At 41.6% G+C, this 23,557-nt stretch overlaps 1 protein-coding gene across 1 annotated transcript in view; it reads right to left on the bottom strand.

Moving 5' to 3' along the window:
* The window catches only part of EDC3 (enhancer of mRNA decapping 3), a 52,529-nt gene extending 45,122 nt beyond the window's left edge, over positions 1-7,407 (bottom strand). Inside the window, exon 1 of the mRNA XM_059912767.1 lies at positions 7,274-7,407. The gene's annotated coding sequence lies outside the window, so the exon portion shown is untranslated. The remainder of the gene's footprint in view (positions 1-7,273) is intronic.
* Positions 7,408-23,557: the final 16,150 nt, after the last annotated feature.

Raw genomic sequence — 23,557 nt, 5'->3', positions numbered from 1 at the left:
GAAACACAAAAACCTAAAGACAAACTCAGGTAGTTCTCTAGTATTGAACTGAGCAAGTATCACAAAACTGTGCTGACAGAACAGAAAATAAAAGAAACAATGCATTAGCAGGCTCATCCATAAATTTTTTTTTACATTTTATTATAGAAAATTTCAAACATATCCAAACATAGACAGAGCAGCATAATGAACCCCATATACCCATCACTGAGTTGCAACAGTTACCAATATATCTCAAAGAATTTAAGAGATCAGGTGAACTTCCAATGCAACACAATTTCCACAACACTGATGATGGTAAAAGGAACATAATACACATGTTTTATACTTATTTTCCCCTTCCTGATTGGCCTTTGTCTACTTAATGTCACAAAAGTATGAAATTCCTTTCCTATCATTTGTACCCCATCATAATCCTACTCTGATGCTTATTTTATTTTTGCCTTTTTCTTTTTTTTGGCCGCACCTCACAGCATGCCAGATCTTAGTTCCCCCACCAGGGATCAAACCCGTGCCCCCTGCAGTGGAAGTGCGGATTCTTAACCACTGGACCGCCAGGGAAGTCCCTGATACGTATTTTAAATAGATGCAGAATGAAGAGCTGTAATAAGAATTTTAGAAATACCAGAAATTAATCATATGTGAAAAGACTTTTTACTTCTTCATTCAACATATATCTTTAAAACACTGATGTTATACATTCAAGTTTATATTATGTTAATAATAACTAGGGGCTTCCTTGGTGGTGCAGTCGTTAAGAATCCGCCTGCCAATGCAGGGCACACGGATTCGAGCCCTGGTCCGGGAAGATCCCACATGCCGCGGAGCGGCTGGGCCCGTGTGCCACAATTACTGAAGCCCAGGCACCTAGCGCCCGTGCTCCGCAACAAGAGAGGCCACCACAATGAGAAGCTCGTGCACCGCAACGAAGAGCAGCCCCTGCTCGCTGCAGCTAGAGAAAGCCCGACACAGCAACGAAGACCCAAAGCAGCCAAAAATAAATAAATAAAATAAATTTATTTTAAAAAAATAATAATAATAACTAAATAGAATTTTAATAGTTTTAAAGAAAATTCCTTTATTAATTGAAAACAGTAAATCTAAAACAAGTGGAGGGGCTTCCCTGGTGGCGCAGTGGTTGGGAATCCGCCTGCCAACACAGGGGACACAGGTTTGAGCCCTGGTCTGGGAAGATCCCAGGTGCCACGGAGCTACTAGGCCCGTGCGCCACATCTACTGAGCCTGCGCTCTGGAGCCCATGAGCCACAACTACTGAGCCCGCACGCCTAGAGACCATGCTCCGCAACGGGAGAGGCCACCACAATGAGAGGTCCGCACCCCGCAGCAAAGAGTGGCTCCCGCTTGCCACAGCTAGAGAAGGCCCGCATGTAGCAGTGAAGACCCAACACTGCCAAAAATTAATTGAATAAACAAACAAATAAATAAAACAAGTGGAATGCCAACATCTGGGTTTCTAATCAGATGAACACACTAAGCGAGGAGGCTTTATCAATTACAGGGCTAACACCTTCATGTCAAAAGAAGAGCTACCACTGAAGATGATCTAGGAGCTACAAACACCAATCTTTTTCTTTTTTCGGACACACTGCGTGGCTTGCGGATTTTTAGTTCCCGGACCAGTGATTGAATCCTTGCCCTCAGCAGTTAAAGTGCAGAGTCCTAACCACTGGACCACCAGGGAATTCCCAAGCAGACCAATCTTTGTTTTTTATCTTCTACTTTTCTATCATGGTATTACATAGATAATAAGTCTACATATTTTAAGTTTACAGCTCAATGAATTTTTACGTATTAATTTACCCAAATAACCACCACTCAATCAAGACAATATATTTTTTTTTAACAAAGGCACCAAGACCTATTTTTTTTTCCTTTTTTTTCCGCAGTTGCATTTTTAATTTATTTATTTATTTATTTATGGCTGTGTTGGGTCTTCGTTTCTGTGCGAGGGCTTTCTCTAGTTGTGGCAAGTGGGGGGCCACTCTTCATCGCGGTGCGCGGGCCTCTCACTGTCGCGGCCTCTCTTGTTGCGGAGCACAGGTTCCAGACGCACAGGCTCAGTAGTTGTGGCTCACGGGTCTAATTGCTCCGCGGCATATGGGATCTTCCCAGACCAGGGCTCGAACCCGTGTCCCCTGCATCGGCAGGCAGATTCTCAACCACTGCGCTACCAGGGAAGCCCAATCAAGACAATATGTTGAACACTCCAGAAGGTTCCACTGTGTTCCCACAAAGGCAGCCATTATTCTGATATCTACCACAAAAGATTCATTTAGCCTGTTTTTGAACTTCATATAAATGGAATCATAAAGGTTCTCTTTTAAAGTGTCTGGATTCTTTTGCTCAATATTACATCTGTGAGATTCATCACTATGTAGTATTCTATTATATAACTATGCCTCAGTGTATTTATCCATTCTACTGCTGATAGACAGTTGGATTATTTCCAGTTTGGGGGCTATTATGAATAAAGAATTAAACATTTTTATATATGTCTTTGTGGTGGACAAATGTACCCATTTATACTGGGCATACCACACATAGGAGTAGCTATGGGATGATTCTGCTCAAATGCTATCAGGATTTCCAGACTACCGAATGCCACACTATGAGACTTTACTGAATCATTTCTCTTGTAAGAAGCCTTTAGATAACAAAGTCAGGTAGACCTAAACGGTCTTCCACTCATTATGCAACTGAGGTAGTTGTCAAAATGATTCAAAAACAACTTGCCAATAACAGACCTACAAACTTCCATCTCATCTGCCCCATCACACAGAACTCACAGCATTCAGATCCAAGGAGCAATCCCTTGGTCTGCTAAGGACAATTAAATCAACAGTTATGGACGAGTGGTTAGTTATGGATTTCTGAAAAACTAAGTATTTTTCCGCACATCTATGTAGAAAGGTGTTTGTAGAATCAAAAGCTTGGGAATGGCACAGATCTTAAAAGAAAACATCTAGTACAACCCTAGTACTAAGTCCCTATCTTCCACAAAAGGCAACATAGTGAAAAGGGCATGGACTTCTGAAGTCAGACATTACAGGCCAGAATTACGAGCAAATTATCCTAATCTGAGTCTTAATCGTCTCACTATAAAATGGGAATTACAGTTGACCCTTGAACAACATGGGCTTGAATGGCACAGGTCCACTTAAATGCCAATTTTCTTTACTAAATACTACAGTACTACACGATGGGCGGTTGGTTGAATCTGAGATGCAGAACCGCAGATAGAGAAGAACTAGGTATGTGGAGGGCCAACTACAGATTATACTCGAATTTTCAACTTTGCAGAGGGTTGGTGGCCCTAGCCCCAATAGTTCAAGAGTCAGCTGTACACCAATTATACCACCACCTCATAGAACCACTGTGAAGATTAAATGAGATAATCTATACAGTTTCTAAGATACAGCAAATTTTATTTCAAATGTCTCTCTTTTTTTGGGGGGGGGGCACAGCTTGCAGGATCTTAGTTCCCTGACCAGGGATCAAACCTGTGCCCCCTGCAGTGGAAGCACAGAGTCTTAACCACTGGACCACCAGGGAAGTCCCTCAGATATCTCTTTTTCACAGAAAGAATACTGGCCAGATAGGGGATTTGAGTTATGGTCCTAGAAAATCATACTGTGAGGGCCTCTCCCATAACACCTGAACAAAACTACAAATTGGAATATATCCTTAGGGGTACACAAAGATATGCAAGCAAGGGAATCAATTTCCACCCTACTCTTTCATAAACCTGATCTGCCTAGATAACTGGATTATCAAATAAGGTTTTCAAGTATAAAATTTATTATTTTAAAACAGGGGTCAGAAAACTACGGCCCATGTACCAAATCTGGCCCACTACCAATAAAGTTGTATTGGAACACAACCATGCACAGCTGTTTGCTTATTGTCTGTGGCTGGTTTTGCACTACAATGGGAGAACTGAGTAGTACTGACAAGAGACCACATGGCCCACAAAGCCTACCACCAGGTCCTTCGCAGAAAAAGTTTGCTGACTCCTGTTTTAGGATAAAATTCTGTGGGAGAAGTAGAATGGATACAAGTTCAAAAAGAAAAAGGAAAAATATGAAATGGACAAATTCCCAGAAGGATACAATTACCAAAACTGACTCAAAAAGTAATAGAAAATCCAGATAGACCTATACCAAGTAAAGACACTGATTTAGTAATTTCAAATCTTCCTACAAAGAAAAGCCCAAGCCCAGAGGACTTCACTGGTAAACTCTATAAAACACATAGAAAGAAAGAATTAACAATTCTACATAAACTCTTTTAGAAAACAGAAGAGGAACATTGCCCAACTCACTTTATGAGGGTAATTTTACTCTAATACTAAGGCCAGCCAAATATATCATAAGAAAAGGAAACCTCAGACCAATAACCCTCATGAACATAGAGATGTTCACAAAAATTCTTAATATTAGCAAATTGAATTCAGCAACATATAAAAAGTATTATACACCACGACTCAATGGGATTCATTCCAGGAACACAAGATTGGCTTAACACCTGAAAATCAAGTAATGTAATACACCATTTATACATATCCATATCTTAGAGAGCTTTTTTAATATAAAAAAAGGTTATCTGAGGACTTCCCTGGTGGTCCAGTGGTTAAGACTCCACGTTCCCAATGCAGGGGGCCCAGGTTCGATCCCTGGTCAGGGAACTAGATGCCACAACCAAGATCCCGCAGGCCACAACTAAAGATCATCCAGGCCGCAACGAAGATCCTGCATGCCACAACTAAGACCCAGCACAGCCAAATAAATAAATATTTTTAAAAATAAATATATCTGTATATTTTAAAAACATCAAATTGCTATTACATTTAGAAACTTTGTATTTATTTTTAAAAAGTCAATATTTACAACCTGTCAGAAATTACATCCTAGGGACTTCCCTGGTGGCGCAGTGGTTTAGAATCTGCCTGCCAAGGCAGCAGACATGGGTTCGATCCCTCGTCCAGGAAGATCCCACATGCCGCAGAGCACTAAGCCTGTGCGCCACAACTACTAAGCCTGCACTCTAGAGCCCGCAAGCCACAGCTACTGAGCCCATGTGTCATAACTACTGAAGCCCGCAGGCCTAGAGCCCATGCTCCACAACAAGAGAAGCCACCACAATGAGAAGCCCGCACACCACAACGAAGACTAGCCCCCACTCCCCACAACTAGAGAAAGCCCGCGCACAGCAACAAAGACCCAACGCAGCCATAAATAAATAAATTTAAAAAAGAAAAAAAAAAAGAAATTACATCCTAAACTATTTAAAATTAAATATTTAGACTACTTAAATTTCTGATGACCCTTCCATTTCATTAAACTGCACTGGGCAAATCTTGAGATTACCCAGATGATACCTTCTCTCTCCACTTCATAAAGGCAACAAATTGATAAGCACACTCTCTAGATAAGGCTTCAAATACACACTGTGTATAAAGAAAGTGACAGAGCCTCAACACCGATCACCAAAATCCCAGCTGTAAATTGTGTCCACAAATCAAATCCCTACAGACATAGATGCTCAAAGTCATGACGTCATCTAATTTTACCACTATATGGCAAATCCCCCCCATGTCACCCACCAGGTCATCGGAAAAGACTCAAACACCTTGCCAAAATTCGGACACATTATCACTATGAATACTGCACTCCTGTGAGATACCGATATGGATGTCCTGTCCTGTTGTTCTGGCTGAAGAACTCTAGTAACCCTGCTCCTCTGGTTGATAAGAACAGAAAAATGACATATTTTCCACCTTGCATTACTTACAGAATGTCAGGAATCTCAAGAATCTTAATTAAACATTTTCTAGTCCAATGTTTTTCAAACTACAGGTCTTTAGCAGTCAGACCCATTACAGGTCAGAGTCAATTTAGTGAGATGCAATCAACTTTTTTTTTCTTTTAATGAAATAGAAAATGTCAGAGGGCATCATATATAGAAAGGGTAAACTTTTGTTTCCTGTGTGTGTACACACTCTGTGTATGCAGGGGTCACACAGGGTCAGCATGTAAAATACATTAACTGTGGGTCACAGGTCAAAAAGTTTGCGAGACACTCTGCTAGTCCCACAGCCCTGACCCCTCAAGAAAGCTCCACCAAAAATTTCTTAGCAATCAAAAAGTTATGTTACGGCGTCTGGGGGGGGATGAATTGGGAGATTGGGATTGACATACATACACTAATATGTATAAAATAGATAACTAATAAGAACCTGGTGTATAAAAAAATAAAATAAAATTCAGAAATTCAAAAAAAATTTTTTTTAAGTTATGTTATTTGTAACCATCTCCATTTCATACAGAGAAACCAAAAAATAGGAATTCTGTGTTCAGTACACTTTATCTGCCGTTCATAAAAAAAGCCTGGAATCCACCTGAGGTTTCCAGTTGAAACAGTGACCTGCTCAGGGACAGTCACTTACGTTTTGATGGGATTGAGACACACCACAGACTGAAATCAGTTTAGCCTGTGGCTAGGAAAGAGAACAAAAACCATTCTGGGTCTCGAGTTCCTCACCTGTAACCACAGGAGAAGATTGTTAGGACTCCTACCTCCGGAATTGGGAGGTTGACTGACAACCAACTGGCCAAGCAGGTGAAGACTATGCCTCCCTCACACCAAAACACTTGAACTTGAACCATTTAACAAGTCAATTACTGATCAATTCACCTAATATCGCACAAAGAGTACTGATAATAAGAAGCTAAGACTTTCACCAACTGCAGTAAACAATCAAGGGGAAGTCCCCAGGATTCAGCAGAAGCTGCACCCTAGCAGGTATCATTATTTCTCAGCCACCGTTCCCTCTCAGAGTCCAGGTCACCTCTGTCCTCCAGCTATCAGTCATGGATGTGGCACTCGCTCTCTTCCCTGCCACCGTACTTCATTGTGCAAAAGGAAACTGAAGCAGGGAGCAAAGAGTGGGCGGGCTGCAAGAGCCATCAACAAGGCTAAACTAAGAGCCTAGGCGGCTAATGCCTCACACCTCCCACAATTCCTCGACTATTTAGAATCCCGCTCCCCTCGGCCTCCCACCTCAAACCATACCCCGGAGGCAAGCCCTAGTAATGGGCCCCCTGCGCACCCGAAGCGGCCCCCAGCTCGTGCCCGCCTCTAAAAAGGTCTGCAAGGCCTGGAACCACGAAGCCTAAAAGTAAAGCCTCCTGGCAACCCCGGAAGCCCCCTCCCACGAGCGCCCACTAGCCACCCGCCTCCCCCTCGCTCCCACCTCCACGCCGCCGGGCCTGCGCCTCCTGCGCACACCACACCAACACGGCCCTGAAACACCGCAGGACCCAGAGACCACAGGGCTTCTCCACATCCACCCCAACAGCCGCGGCCGCCGCCAGAAGCGCCCGCGACTCCACGCCGCCGCCGTGAGGTCACTTCCGGCGCGACGCCTCGGAAACCGAAGGGCCGGCCGCTGAGGGGCGGGGCGCTCGAGAAATTTGAGAGTTCGGGAAGAGCACTGCCAGGGTCAGCTCTGTGGCCTTCCGGAACCGCACCTGCTATCCATTTTGCATTCCCCGCCTTATATCGGGTGGAGTCTGGGTTCGAGCTGGAGTTCTGTCCCCACTCCCCGGCTCAGATGCACGGGGAGCTCCCCACTCTTGCGTAGTCTTTTTTTTTTTTTTTCTATCATGTTTAGATGAAGTTTATTTTTTATGATTGAAACATTTTTTTAACATCTTTATTGGAGTATAATCGCTTTACAATGGTGTGTTAGTTTCTGCTTTATAACAAAGTGAATCAGTTATACATATACATATGTTCCCATATCGCTTCCCTCTTGCATCTCCCTCCCTCCCACCCTCCCTATCCCACCCCTCTAGGTGGTCACAAAGCACTGAGCTGATCTCCCTGTGCTATGCGGTTGCTTCCCACTAGCTATCTATTTTACGTTTGGTAGTGTATATATGTCCATGCCACTCTCTCACTTTGTCATATCTTACCCTTCCCCCTCCCCGTATCCTCAAGTCCATTCTCTAGTAGGTCTGTGTCTTTATTCCTGTCTTGCCACTAGGTTCTTCATGACCTTTTTTTTCCCCCCTTAGATTCCATATATATGTGTTAGCATACTGTATTTGTTTTTCTCTTTCTGACTTACTTCACTCTGTATGACAGACTCTAACTCCATCCACCTCACTACAAATAACTCCATTTCATTTCTTTTTATGGCTGAGTAATATTCCATTGTATATATGTGCCACATCTTCTTTATCCATTCATCCGATGATAGACACTTAGGTTGCTTCCATGTCCTGGCTATTGTAAATAGAGCTGCAATGAACATTTTGGTACAAGCTCTGGCTTTCCCTCCAGTCCCTCTTGGGCTAATCGCAGAACCAGAGCGGAAGACTTAGGCGTGGAGGGCGCCTGGTCACGTGGCCCCCATCCTTGATCAGTTGCAGCTGTGGGGTGCAATTAGTAGGCCCCTGTGATGGATTAAAGGAAACAAAAAATTCCCTTCGTGGTTGATCTTCAAAGTTTATCAGCTTCAGCTCGTTTTTGGCCTAGTGTCAGCCAGTCTGTGCTTGACTGCATTCCACCATTCCCACCCCCAGTACTCGGTACACAGGAAAGTGCCACTCTCCTTCCCGTGGCATATTAGAGTCTTGGTAGTCTTGATTTTGGAAAGAGCAGGCATTTAAGGCCAAGATTGAGTGTAATGAGGAATTTTGGAGTTCGAGTTTGCAAGGTTATCTTGAAGCGAATTTGCAAGGTTGTCTTGAAACCTGACACCTGGTTTAGGAACCACTGCTTGTCAGGCAGCATAGAGTAGGGCTGTGGTTCCAAATTTGGCTCTGCAAAATCAGTTTAAGAACTTTAAAATTTTTTTCTCTTTTCAGGAACTCTCCCTTCCCTTCCTCCATCACTAGAGATTCCATTTTAGTAAGTCTGGGGGGACCGTGGCATCTATTATTTTAAAGGTTCCTTCCAGTCAATTCTTAGCACACCCCAGGTTTGGGAACCATTGGTGTATCAGACTCAGAGCTGAATCCTTGCTCTACCTTTTCTTTTTAGGTATTATTATTATTTTACAAACGAGCTGTGCAACTCTGGAGATAATAGCTAACAAAGTTGCTGTGAAATTAAATGAGATAATGTGCGCCTGAGCATGATTGATAGTCCAAAAAAAAAGGTGGTTAATTCTCTTATGCCTCGCTTTGGTTCTGTGGTTCTATAGTCCACTCCAAATGATTTTTTAAACTCACAGGAGAGATTGGAGACCTTCAAAATGGCAGAGGAGTAAGACGTGGAGATCACCTTCCTCCCCACAAATACATCAGAAATATACCTACATGTGGAACAACTCCTACAGAACACCTACTGAACGCTGGTGGAAGACCTCAGACTTCCCAAAAGATATATTTTTTTTCCCTTTTTCTCTTTTTCTGAGTGTGTATGTGTATGCTTCTTTGTGTGATTTTGTCTGTATAGCTTTGCTTTTACCATTTGTCCTAGGGTTCTGTCTGTCCTTTTTTTTTTTTTTTTAGTACCGTTTTTAGCGCTTGTTATCATTGGTGGATTTGTTTTTTGCTTTGGTTGCCCTCTTCTTTTTTTTTTATTACTTTTTAATTTGTAATAATTTTTAATTTTTAATTTTAATAACTTTATTTTATTTCTATCTTTCTTTCTTTTTTTCTCCCTTTTCTTGTGAGCCATGTGGCTGACAGGGTCTTGGTGCTCCGGCCGGGTGTCAAGCTGTGCCTCTGAGGTGGGAGAGCCGAGTTCAGGACATTGGTCCACCAGAGACCTCCTGGCTCCAAGTAATATCAAAAGGCAAAAGCTCTCCCAGAGATCACCATCTCAACGCTAAGACCCAGCTCCACTCAAGGACCAGCAAGCTACAGTGCTGGACACCTTATGCCAAACAACTAGCAAGACAGGAACACAACCCCACCCATTAGCAGATAGGCTGCCTAAAATCATAATAAGGTCACAGACGCCCCAAAATACACCACCGGACGCAGCCCTGCCCACCAGAAAGACAAGATCCAGCCTCATCCATCAGAACACAGGCACTAGTCTCCTCCACCAGGAAGCCTACACAACCCGCTGAACCAACCTGAGCCACTGGGTGCAGACACAAAAAACAATGGGAACTATGAACCTGCAGCCTGCAAAAAGGAGACCCCCAAACACAGTAAGTTAAGCAAAATGAGAAGACAGAGAAACACACAGCATATGAAGGAACAAGGTAAAAATCCACCAGACCAAAGAAATGAAGAGGAAATAGGCAGTCTACCTGAAAAAGAATTCAGAGCACTGTTAGTAAAGATGATCCAAAATCTTGGAAATAGAATGGAGAAAATTCAAGAAACGTTTAACAAGGACCTAGAAGAACCAAAGAGCAAACAAACAATGATGAACAACACAATAAATGAAATTAAAAGTTCTCTAGAAGGAATCAATAGCAGAATAACTGAGGCAGAAGAATGGATAAGTGACTGGAAGATGAAATAGTGGAAATAACTACTGCAGAGCAGAATAAAGAAAAAAGAATGAAAAGAATTGAGGACAGTCTCAGAGACCTCTGGGACAACATTAAACGCACCAACATTCGAATTATAGGGATCCCAGAAGAAGAGGAGAAAAAGAAAGGGACTGAGAAAATATTTGAAGAGATTATAGTTGAAAACTTCGCTTATATGGGAAAGGAAATAGTCAATCAAGTCCAGGAAGCGCAGAGAGTCCCATATAGGATAAATCCAAGGAGAAACATGGCAAGACACATTTTTTTTTTTTTAATGAAAGCTTTCTTTCTTTCTTTCTTTCTTTCTTTCTTTCTTTCTTTCTTTCTTTTTGGCTGTGTTGGGTCTTCGTTTCTGTGCGAGGGCTTTCTCTAGTTGCGGCGAGCGGGGGCCACTCTTCATCGCGGTGTGTGGGCCTCTCACTGTCGCGGCCTCTCTTGTTGCAGAGCACAAGCTCCAGACGCGCAGGCTCAGTAGTTGTGGCTCACGGGCCTAGTTGCTCCGCAGCATGTGGGATCTTCCCAGACCAGGGCTCGAACCCGTGTCCCCTGCATTGGCAGGCAGATTCTCAACCACTGCGCCACCAGGGAAGCCCGGCAAGACACATATTAATCAAACTATCAAAAATTAAATACAAAGAAAAAATATTAAAAGCAGCAAGGAAAAATCAGCAAATAACACACAAGGAAATCCCCATTAGGTTAACAGCTGATCTTTCAGCAGGAACTCTGCAAGCCAGAAGGGAGTGGCAGGACATATTTAAAGTGATGAAAGGGGAAAACCTACAACCAAGATTACTCTACCCAGCAAGGATCTCATTCAGATTCAACGGAGAAATTAAAATCTTTACAGACAAGCAAAAGCTAAGAGAATTCAGCACCACCAAACCAGCTTTACAACAAATGCTAAAGGAACTTCTCTAGGCAGGAAACACAAGAGAAGGAAAAGACCTACAATAACAAACCCAAAACAATTAAGAAAATGGTAATAGGAACATACATATCGATAATTAACTTAAATGTAAATGGATTAAATGCTCCAACCAAAAGACATAGACTGGCTGAATGGATACAAAAATAAGACCCATATATATGCTGTCTACAAGAGACCCACTTCAGACCTAGGGACACATACAGACTGAAAGTGAGGGCATGGAAAAAGATATTCCATGCAAATGGAAATCAAAAGAAAGCTGGAGTAGCAATTCTTATATCAGACAAAATAGACTTTAAAATAGAGACTATTACAAGAGACAAAGAAGGACACTACATAATGATCCAAGAAGACGATATAACAATTGTAAATATGCACCCAGCATAGGAGCACCTCAATACATAAGGCAAATGCTAACAGCCATAAAAGGGGAAATCGACAGTAACACAATCATAGTAAGGGACTTTAACACCCCACTTTCACCAATGGACAGATCATCCAAAATGAAAATAAATAAGGAAACACAAGCTTTAAATGATACATTGAACAAGATGGACTTAATTGATATTTATAGGACATTCCATCCAAAAACAACAGAATACACTTTCTTCTCAAGTGCTCATGGAACATTCTCCAGTATAGATCATATCTTGGGTCACAAATCAAGCCTTGGTAAATTTAAGAAAATTGAAATTGTTTCAAGTATCTTTTCTGACCACAATGCTATGAGACTAGATATCAATTACAGAAAAAAATCTGTAAAAAATACAAACACATGGAGGCTAAACAATACACTACTAAATAACCAAGATATCACTGAAGAAATCAAAGAGGAAATTTAAAAATACCTAGAAACAAATGACAATGAAAACACAACCCAAAACCTATGGGATGCAGCAAAAGCAGTTCTAAGAGGGAAGTTTATAGCCATACAACCCTACCTCAAGAAACAAGAAAGATCTCAAATAAATAACCTAAAGCAATTACACCTAAAGCAATTAGAAAAAGAACAAAAAAACCCCAAAGTTAGCAGAAGGAAAGAAATCATAAATATCAGATCAGAAATAAATGAAAAAGAAATGAAGAAAACGATAGCAAAGATCAATAAAACTAAAAGCTGGTTCTCTGAGAAGATAAACACAACTGATAAACCATTAGCCAGACTCATCAAGAAAAAAAGGGAGAAGACTCAAATCAACAGAATTAGAAATGAAAAAGAAGTAACAACTGACACTGCAGAAATACAAAGGATCATGAGAGATTACTACAAGCAATGACATGCCAATAAAATGGACAACCTGGAAGAAATGGACAAATTCTTAGAAAAGCACAACCTTCTGAGACTGAACCAGGAAGAAATAGAAAATATAAACAGACCAGTCACAAGCACTGAAATTGAGACTGTGATTAAAAATCTTCCAACAAACAAAAACCCAGGACCGGATGGCTTCACAGGCGAATTCTATCAAACATTTAGAGAAGAGCTAACACCTATCCTTCTCAAACTCTTCCAAAATATAGCAGAGGGAGGAACACTCCCAAATTCATTCTATGAGGCCACCATCACCCTGATACCAAAACCAGACAAAAATGTTACAAAGAAAGAAAACTACAGGCCAATATCACTTATGAACATAGATGCAAAAATCCTCAACAAAATACTAACAAACAGAATCCAACAGCACATTAAAAGGATCAGATAACATGATCAAGTGGGGTTTATCCCAGGAATGCAAGGATTCTTCAATATATGCAAATCAATCAATGTGATAAACCATATTAACAAACTGAAGGAGAAAAACCATATGATCATCTCAATAGATGCAGAAAAAGCTTTCGACAAAATTCAACACCCATTTATGGTAAAAACCCTCCAGAAAGTAGGCATAGAGGGAACTTACCTCAACATAATAAAGGCCATATATGACAAACCCACAGCCAACCTCGTTCTCAATGGTGAAAAACTGAAACCATTCCCTCTAAGATCAGGAACAAGACAAGGTTGTCCACTCTCACCACTATTATTCAACATAGTTTTTGAAGTTTTAGCCACAGCAATCAGAGAGGAAAAAGAAATAAAAGGAATCCAAATTGGAAAGGAAGAAGTAAAACTGTCACTGTTTGCAGATGAGATGATACTATGCATAGAGAATCCTAAAGATGCCACCAGAAAACCACTAGAGCTCATCAATGAATTTGGTACAGTAGCAGGATACAAAATTAATGCACAGAAATCTCTTGCATTCCTATACACTAATGATGAAAAATCTGAAAGAGAAATTAAGGAAACACTCCCATTTACCACTGCAACAAAAAGAATAAAATACCTAGGAGACAATACCTACCTAAGGAGACAAAAGACCTGTATGCAGAAAACTATAAGACACTGATGAATGAAATTAAAGATGATACCAACAGATGGAGAGATATACCATGTTCTTGGATTGGAAGAATCAACATTGTGAAAATGACTCTACTACCCAAAGCAATCTACAGATTCAGTGCAATCCCTATCAAACTACCAATGGCATTTTTCACAGAACTAGAACAAAAACTTTCACAATTTGTATGGAAACACAAAAGACCCCGAATAGCCAATGCAATCTTGAGAAAGAAAAATGGAGCCAGAGGAAACAGGCTCCCAGACTTCAGACTATACTACAAAACTACAGTAATCAAGACAGTATGGTACTGGCACAAAAACAGAAATATAGATCAATGGAAAAGGATAGAAAGCCCAGAGATAAACCCACGCACATATGGTCAGCTTATTTTTGATAAAGGAGGCAAGAATATACAATGGAGAAAAGACAGTCTCTTCAATAAGTGGTGCTGGGAAAACTGGACAGCTACATGTAAAAGAATGAAATTACAACACTCCCTAACACCATACACAAAAATAAACTCAAAATGGATTAGAGACCTAAATGTAAGACCAGACACTATAAAACTCTTAGAGGAAAACATAGGAAGAACACTCTTTGACATAAATCACAGCAAGATCTTTTTTGATCTACCTCCTACAGTAATGGAAATAAAAACAAAAATAAACAAATGGGACCTAATGAAACTTCAAAGCTTTTGCACAGCAAAGGAAACCATAAACAAGATGAAGAGACAGCTCTCAGAATGGGAGAAAATATTTGCAAACGAACCAACGGACAAAGGATTAATCTCCAAAATATATAAACAGCTCATGCAGCTCAATATTAAAGAAACAAACACCCCAATCCAAAAATGGGCAGAAGACTTAAATAGACATTTCTCCGAAGAAGACATACAGATGGCCAAGAAGCACATGAAAAGCTGCTCAACATCACTAATTATTAGAGACATGCAAATCAAAACTACAATGAGGTATCACCTCACACCAGTTAGAATGGGCATTATCAGAAAATCTGCAAACAACAAATGCTGGAGAGGGTGTGGAGAAAAGGGAACCCTCTTGCACTGTTGGTGGGAATGTAAATTGATACAGCCACTATGGAGAAAAGAATGGAGGTTCCTTAAAAAACTAAAACTAGAATTACCATATGATCCAGCAATCCCACTACTGGGCATATACCCAGAGAAAACCATAATTCAAAAAGACACATGCAGGCTTCCCTGGTGGCGCAGTGGTTGAGAGTCTGCCTGTCAAAACAGGGGACACGGGTTCGATCCCTGGTCTGGTAGGGTCCCACATGCCGTGGAGCAACTGGGCCCGTGAGCCACAATTGCTGAGCCTGCGCGTCTGGAGCCTGTGCTCTGCAACACGAGAGGCCATGATAGTGAGGGGCCCGCGCACCGTGATGAAGAGTGGCCCCCGCTTGCCGCAACTAGAGAAAGCCCTCGCACAGAAACGGGGACCCAGCGCAGCCATAGATAGATAAATAAATAAATAAATAAAAATTAAAAAAAAAAAAAAAGACACATGCACCCCAACGTTCATTGCAGCATTATTTCCAACAGCCAGGTCATGGAAGTAACCTAAATGCCCATCAACAGACGAATGGATAAAGAAGTTGTGGTACATATATACAATGGAATATTACTCAGCCATAAAAAGGAACAAAATTGAGTCATTTGTTGAGGCGTGGATGGATCTAGAGACTGTCATACAGAGTGAGGTAAGTCAGAAAGAGAAAAACAAATATTGTATATTCATGGATGTATGTGGAACCTAGAAAAATGGTACAGATGAACCGGTTTGCAGGGCAGAAGTTGAGACACAGATGTAGAGAACAAACGTATGGACACCAAGGGGGGAAAGCCGTGGGGGGTGGGGATGGTGGTGTGATGAATTGGGTGATTGGAATTGACATGTATACACTGATGTGTATAAAATTGATGACTAATAGCCTTCTGTATAAAAAAATAAATTAAAAATATTTTAAAAATAAAAGAAATTATGTACTTCACGTCCCATTGTATGGGTGAGGGCTTAGCAAATTAATGGTGGATTCAACACTGGGCCTCAGGTCTCCGTTACTTATATGTAGAGAGAACATATGTCCCAGTTGGCCTAAAACAGTCCCAGTTCACACCTGTTAATCATAGTAATTATTATCACCTGCTTTTATTCTCAAATGTGTTCTGGTTTAGACAATAAATTCTATAGTCACCCTACTTATATAGCATAAGTTTTGGGCCCAGGCAACCATTACTGTTTACTTATAAGATTATTTTTCTTTTATGTGATCTCAAAGGTTTACATGTCTTAAACTCTTACATGTCATTTTATAAGAGAGGTAACGTACGTGAAAGCAGGTCCCAGACTATAAAATGCTAAACAAAGGTCAGGATTAAAAATAGTAATAACCTTGGATTAGGCAAGAGTTTCTTAAATATGACACGAAAAACACGAGCAACAAAAGAAAAAATAAATTGTACTTCATCAAAATGAAAATTTGGGGCCTTCAAAGGACATATCAAGAAAGTAAAAAAATGACCCATAGGGGCTTCCCTGGTGGCGCAGTGGTTGAGAATCTGCCTGCTAATGCAGGGGACACGGGTTCGAGCCCTGGTCTGGGAAGATCCCACATGCCGCGGAGCGGCTGGGCCCGTGAGCCACAACTACTGAGCCTGCGCGTCTGGAGCCTGTGCTCTGCAACGGGAGAGGCCACGATAATGAGAGGCCTGCGCACCGCGATGAAGAGTGGCCCCCGCTTGCCGCAGCTGGAGAAAGCCCTCGCACAGAAGCGAAGACCCAACACAGCCAAAAATAAATAAATAAATAAAAAAAAAAAAAAAAAAAGATGACCCATAAAATGGGAGAAAATATTTGCAAATCATATATCTGATAAGGATCTAGTATCCAGAATAAAGAACTCTCACACCTCAACAACAAGAAGATGAACAACTCAATTTAAAAATGGGCAAAGTACTTGATAGACACCATCAATTTTATCATGGAAGTTAATGGGGGAATGGATTTATCTCATAGAACCTTGCCTCGCCATCAAACTTGTTGCAGTTTTCTCATCCCATTAAACAAGAAATTTCCAAAGAAACGAATCCAGATTTGTCAAGGGATAGCTTTGCATTTTTGGCTAAAATCATCTGAGAATTGCCTTCCCTTTGTATCTCATTTTGGTGACATCAACTTAGGCATGAAACAGTAGTCTGTGCAGTAAGCAGGGCTCCTGAATCACTGCAGATGAGGTTGGACTTGAAGGGTCATCCCAAGGAGTCTGTGGTCCACCCAGCCACGCAACAAACCTCTCCCCCTCAATGCAATGTCCTCTCTTCTCTTATACCTCTCCCACCACATCCTGTAATCTTTACCACGTCCTTGGTTTTCTCTTTCAAGCTTCTTTCCGAGTGTCTAAACTAGAGAGAATTATCTTAATTTTTTAAATGGGGCAGGGATAGATATTGAGCAAAGAACAAAGGTCATCTAGAACTGTGCTAGGTAACAGGGGAGGGTGTGTTGCCTGTCTGAAAAGATGTCCAAGGAGAGAACAGACGACAACTGTCACTGGCGTGGCAGCAGCCTTGCCTCAGGTGTGAGGCCCCTCCCAGCTCCAGCCACTCAGCCTTGGTGTCCTCCCTCTCCTTCCCCTCGGATACTCAGAGAGAAACCGGCTCAGCAACAATTAGGCTTTTCAAATGCTGCCGCTGAGTTGCCACTTCTTACTCCAGTCCTGGGGCTTTAGTTTCAGGAATGTCAGCTTCACAACTCTCAGGTTCCCAGGCAAGCCTTAAGGGTTGCGTGCAGACACAGAAGCTCCTGATTTTCCTCAGCTGGACCTGCAAGCTAGCTATTAAAATGTTCAGGAGAGGTGATCTCATAGTGCAGACACATAGGTGGACCAAACAGAAACCCCGATGTTGGTGGGGAGAGGATTGGATGGGAAAGCCTCCTAGCTCACCATGGCTAACAGCCCGCAGCCTGGGCTCCCTTCCAGGTGCAGTGTGCTCCTGGGGACTTAGAAGCTAGGTGTCCTCCCCAAGCATATCTCAAGGGTCAGACTATTGTGCAAAATGTTTAGGAGTTCAGGACACTTGTGCACGTTCCCCATGGCCCAAATAAGTGAATACTGCAAGCTGGATCTCTCCTTGCTCCCTTGCTCTCCTCCTCCACTACCACTCACCTTAGAGCCACATCCTGACATATCTGATGTTCCCCCTGCAAGAGAAGTGCTGAGGGCTTCCCTGGTGGCGCAGTGGTTAAGAATCCGACTGCCAATGCAGGGGACGCAGGTTCGAGCCCTGGTCTGAGAAGATCCCACATGCTGCGGAGCAACTAAGCCCGTGACCCACAACTACTGAGCCTGCGTGCCACAACTGCTGAAGCCCACGCGCCTAGAGCCCGTGCTCCGCAACAAGAGAAGCCACCGCAATGAGAAGCCCGCGACCACAACAAAGAGTAGCCCCCGCTCGCCACAACTAGAGAAAGCCCACGCGCAGCAACGAAGACCTAATGCAGCCAAAAATAAAAACAAATAAATAAATAAATAAATAAATTCATTTTTTAAAAAAAGAGAAGTGCTGGGAAAAGTGGGAAGTAAATGAATAATTTCACATTCAGGGTAAAAACATTTAAACAAAGTGATAAACCCAAGAATGCTTTGGGCTGTTTTGCAAGTGTGCATTTTCTTCTTCTTCTCCTCCTCCTCCTCCTTCTTCTTCCTCTTCTTCTTCTTCTTCTTTTTTTAATAGATTCAGAGTATTCTATGGAGGACCCACCAAGAGATATTCAGGAAAAGTCCCAACAGGGAAACATATCTTAATTACTAATCATCAAATCCTTTGGAAAGATCAGACAGAGGTGTGAACAAGAGAAAAGTAAGCCCAGAGAGGCAAACGAGATGCTCCAAGTCACCCATAAAGTTATTAGGGAAGGCCTGATTAATCAACAAGTATTTATGGTATGCCAACCATGTGCTCAGCCCCAGTGCTAGAAGATGGGATGGAGGCAACAAAGAAATAGGCCTGCCCTTATTGTTCAGCCAGGGAAACCAAATTAACACAGTGTATCGATTTTTTTATTGCTGTGTAACAAACTCTCCCAAAATTTAGTGACTTAAAATAACAAGCACTTATTTAGCTCAGTACTCTTTGGATTAGTTGGATTGTTCTGCTAGTTGGGCTAGGCCTGGCTGATCTTGGCTGGACTCACTCAAGGAAGGTTGACTAGGGTCTGGTTGCTTTAAGGTGACCTTGACTTGGTTAACTGCTTTCTGTTTCATATGGTCTTTTATCCTCCAGCAGGCTAACCCAGATTTGTTCTCATGGTGGTGGCAGGATTCCAAGAGAGGACAGAAGTGTGCAAGGTTTCTTGAGGCCTGGGTATCACTTGCAATGCATTCTGTTGACCAAAGCTGGTCACAGGCCAGCCTAGATTCAAGGGCTGGAGAAATAGACTATATCTCTTTACAGGAGGAGATGTATAAAGTCACTTTGTAAGGGACATAGATATAGGAAGGAAAGAAAAATTGGACCACAGTTAACTGACCACTCATAAGAAGTAACAAGCAAAACAAAACAGTAAATGGCTAAGGGCTACTCTGTGCTGGGGGAAGTTTACCAGGTCCCAGGCCTAGACCTGGACATGGCTTCTAGTCAGAAGTCAAAGTAGCAAACCACTCATGTGCAGCTTCACACTATTATGCTGATAGGGTCTTATTGCTATTGTCTGGGTGCTTTTATTGATTTATAACCCAGATGCCCAAAACAGCCAAATAAGCCATTGTTTAGTCAAATTTGTTAAAATGCTAAAACCTACTTTTCAAGGGGGCACCCACTTGGAAAGGATACTCCAAGTTCTACATCCCAGGCAACATGGCCCTGGCTCGAGAGCTCACTGCTGGAGGTGACATTGCCCCAATCCAAGACCTCAAAGTTGGAGATGTCTTCACCTCCTGTGCCAGAGACAACTTCACCCCAGACACTAAAACTTCCACCCCGGTAAAGCTTATGGACTGCTTCTCCTAAAGTTCATATTGGACACAGGACATTTCTGGTTTTCTTCCTTTGATATTAGAGATGCTATTATATTCCCAAGCTTTCTGTCTGCTTAGCCCATGACCCTGGTATATTCCTTGCCAAAACATATACCCCTACAACTCTCAAGCTGAAAGAGAAATCTGGTAGAGGTTAATACTATCTGTGCCATTCTAAAACTTAGTGGACATTATGGAGGCATCTGCCTTCGGTCAGTCAACCCCAGGGCCTCCCTGGGAAGAGGACTACTCCCTCTGCAGTGCCTTCTCCTACTACTCTCCTCCAGCTTTCGACCACAACCTTTCCACCACAGCCATCACAACTACTTCATCCCCTGGTTACACACAATACCACTAGTCTTTATGTTTCCTTTCTAACTTATCAGTTCATATCCTCCAACAACATAACTGCCAGACCTACCACCTTGAACTGAGCATATTTCTAACACACTCCATAATTCCACCAAGATATTGTTAGAAACTCCAAAAATTTCAGATCTATTTTCTTGGCTAATGCCATGCAAATGGGAAACTTAGTTATGGCCAGCCTACAAGGATTCCTTACACTTCTATTTGTGTTCCTCCTTTCTTATCCCCATAATAAAAGGTTTTCTATGCTGCTTAGGGCAACTCATGCCCTGCTCTCTAAAAGTCTCTAATATCATTACTGAAAAGTTCCCTTAAAATGATGCCGAATAACCACAGAGTCGATTGTTCTGTGTTTTCTTAGATTCTGTATCTTTCTATTTGGCATCCATTGGTTAATTACATTAACTATATTTTCTTATTTTTTCGTGTTCTTTATGCTCTGGCATTTATGAGCCTTACAGACCCTGGGAAATACTGCCCCTCCCAGGGCTAGTCAATTCTTACAGATAGCAAAGGGCTTGACCAAAGCACACTTTTTACATACATACCAACAAATCCAGAGTCTATACTCCACAACCAACTCCTTATCTAACTCTCACACACCGAGCAAGTATTTCTCCAGCCTTAAAGCATCCCAGGACCAGGTACTAGGCAACTGGAGAACACTCTATGCCTCAGAGCCTGCTGGAATTATTCCAACTAGCCATTCCTAAGATGTTTACCTTGTCTTGACTTGTCTTCTCCCTGGAAACAAAAATAAAGCCTCTGGCCTAGGCTCTTCTCTTGTTTCTGTCTTCTGCGCCTGACCAAAACCTGGCACTTCCCCTGTGGCCCCGCATGGCATGCAGCGACCCCCTCTCTGGGGCCCATGGGGGGAAAACTTGAATTTCTTTCAAGCCTTATTCTTGATTCCTCCTGTGGCCTCACCAACTTTACCATACTATATCCAGTATGTACATTCTTAGAATAGGTAAGCAGAATTACCTCATTTTATAGTTAAGAAAGTGTGAACTGAAGGAGCTTAAGTCACTTACTGAGAATTATACAGTACATGAAGGAGGTGAGGTTTGAACTCAATTCTCATGGTTAGGTCTTGGAAAAACCTTAAATTATGGTTAAGAGGTGTTTTTCACACCCTCCTTATAGTTCTAATTGGTATTTTTACCTCAGGGTCTTAAAAGCTACTGTACAGCCACTATACAGCCACTAGTTTGAAAACTGATTCATCAAGTGACATCGCAGAGAAAGCAAATGGATCAATTATGGCATCAAGTCAATTTAAACACCTGATGATCACCGGGACAGAGAGAAGGAATATACAGTGCTGTGAAGATCTGGGAACATGAATCAGAATATTGTGTTCCCTGGTGGTGCAGTGGTTAAGAATCCACCTGCCAATGCAGGGGACACAGGTTTGATCCCTGGTCAGGGAAGATCTCACATGCCGTGGAGTAACTAAGCCTGTGCGCCACAACTACTGAGCCTGTGCTCTAGAGCCCACGAGCCACAACTACTGAGCCCACACACCACAACTACTGAAGCCCGCGCGCCTAGAGCCCGTGCTCTGCAACAAGAGAAGCCACCACAATGAGAAGCCCGCGCACCGCAACAAAGAGTAGCCCCCGCTCGCCGCAACTAGAGAAAGCCTGCGCGCAGCAACAAAGACCCCATGCAGCCAAAAATAAATAAATAAAATTTAAAAACTTATTTAAAAAAAGAATATTGTGTTCTTTTCTTATGTTAGATTTAAAAAGATCAAAAGGGAGATTTTAAGGGAATTACCCGGCAGTCCAGTGGTTAGGACTCTGAGCTTCCATTGCCAGAGGCCCGGGTTTGATCCCTGGTCGGGGAACTAAGATCCCACAAGCCACATGTGGCCAAAAAAAAGTGGGTGGGGGGAGATTTTAAAAAAGAGAAACAGTGTGCTTCTTCTGTTATGTGTATCAAGGGCATAATACTAGGAATCATGTTCATTGAAATCATATCCACATCAAGGACAGTGCTAAGGAATATTGTTCTTTTAAATAGTAAGACCCTGAGAAACTTGCTGTTTAAAATCATATCGGGGAAAAAGAAGAATAAAGTTGGAGGAATTACACTTTCCAATTTCAACACTTACTACAAAACCACAATAATCAAAACAGTGTGGTGCTTCCATAAAGACAGACATATAGGTCAATGGAATATTACTGAGAGTCCACAAATAAGTCCATATATCTATAGTCAATTGATTTTCAACAAGGAATGGAGAGTGACTGCTTAATACAAGCAGTGTATCTAAAATATTTGTCAAACTATTATAACTAGTTTTATTTCCTCAATTTAATCAACCTGTATGATGTACTTCTTTTTACATTGAAATTATTAATTGTGCACCAATCTGAAACAGAAATTAATTTCAATGAATGAGCCTAATCATAATTGCAGCTGGTGGCAACTTTACTAGTATAGACTAACAGAAGAGATCTCACCAGTATTCTTGGATACCCAAATGGGAAATCCAACAGTAAGTTAAATTTCCTGAGCTAGCTAGTATTGAATCTAAAAAGTGAGCTGTTTCTATATAAAAAGTTAGTCCTAGAATCAGGATGGTCAGAAAAATTAAAAATAGTTAAAAGAATTAAAAGGTAAATCAGTAGCCCTACTCATAGGCATGATCTTGATTGAAAAGTCTTGGAGTTGAGCTGTCCACTTCCATGAAGTCCCTGCCTCTGGACTACAGTGCAGGGGGCACGGGTTTGGTCCCTGGTTGGGGAACTAAGATCCCGCATGCCTCACAGCAAGACTGAATGACTTTGGTTAATTTATTTTAATAATAACAAAACTAGTAATACAATACAATGAGGAAAGTGGAATCTCTGTTGAGAATAATACACATCAATCTATAAAGCTTTCATCAGTCATTTATAGCATCAAGTGTTTTTATGATTGTTCCCAATAGAAACAGGTATTTAAACTTAGAAACAAAAATTGTTCATTAATTTGTGTACAGTTATTGTTTCAGTTGTTGTAGGTGAACATGAAAATGCCTATTCTCAAACTAAAAAGTACATAGTCCGTGAAACATATTTATATTAATATCAAAACTGAACTTCTCTTTTGATGTGTCAGATTTTAATTTCTTTTCATCATGGATATGGAAAACAAAAGAATTTTCTCAATATGTTGAGTTAAATAAAATATGGAAATTAGAAACAACCTAAAAAACCTATTATTCCTCCTTTCATGAGAAGAAGCAAATCTCTGTGGTTCCCCAGTGACCATCTGGGAAACCTCAAAGTCAGTTTAGATACGAAAGACTCTTGTTCT

The sequence above is a fragment of the Balaenoptera ricei genome, chromosome 2 (assembly GCF_028023285.1).
Source record: "Balaenoptera ricei isolate mBalRic1 chromosome 2, mBalRic1.hap2, whole genome shotgun sequence".
NCBI classification, from domain to species: Eukaryota; Metazoa; Chordata; class Mammalia; order Artiodactyla; family Balaenopteridae; genus Balaenoptera; species Balaenoptera ricei.
Note: the sequence above shows the minus strand (reverse complement) of the source record. Positions and strands in the feature narration are given on the sequence as shown.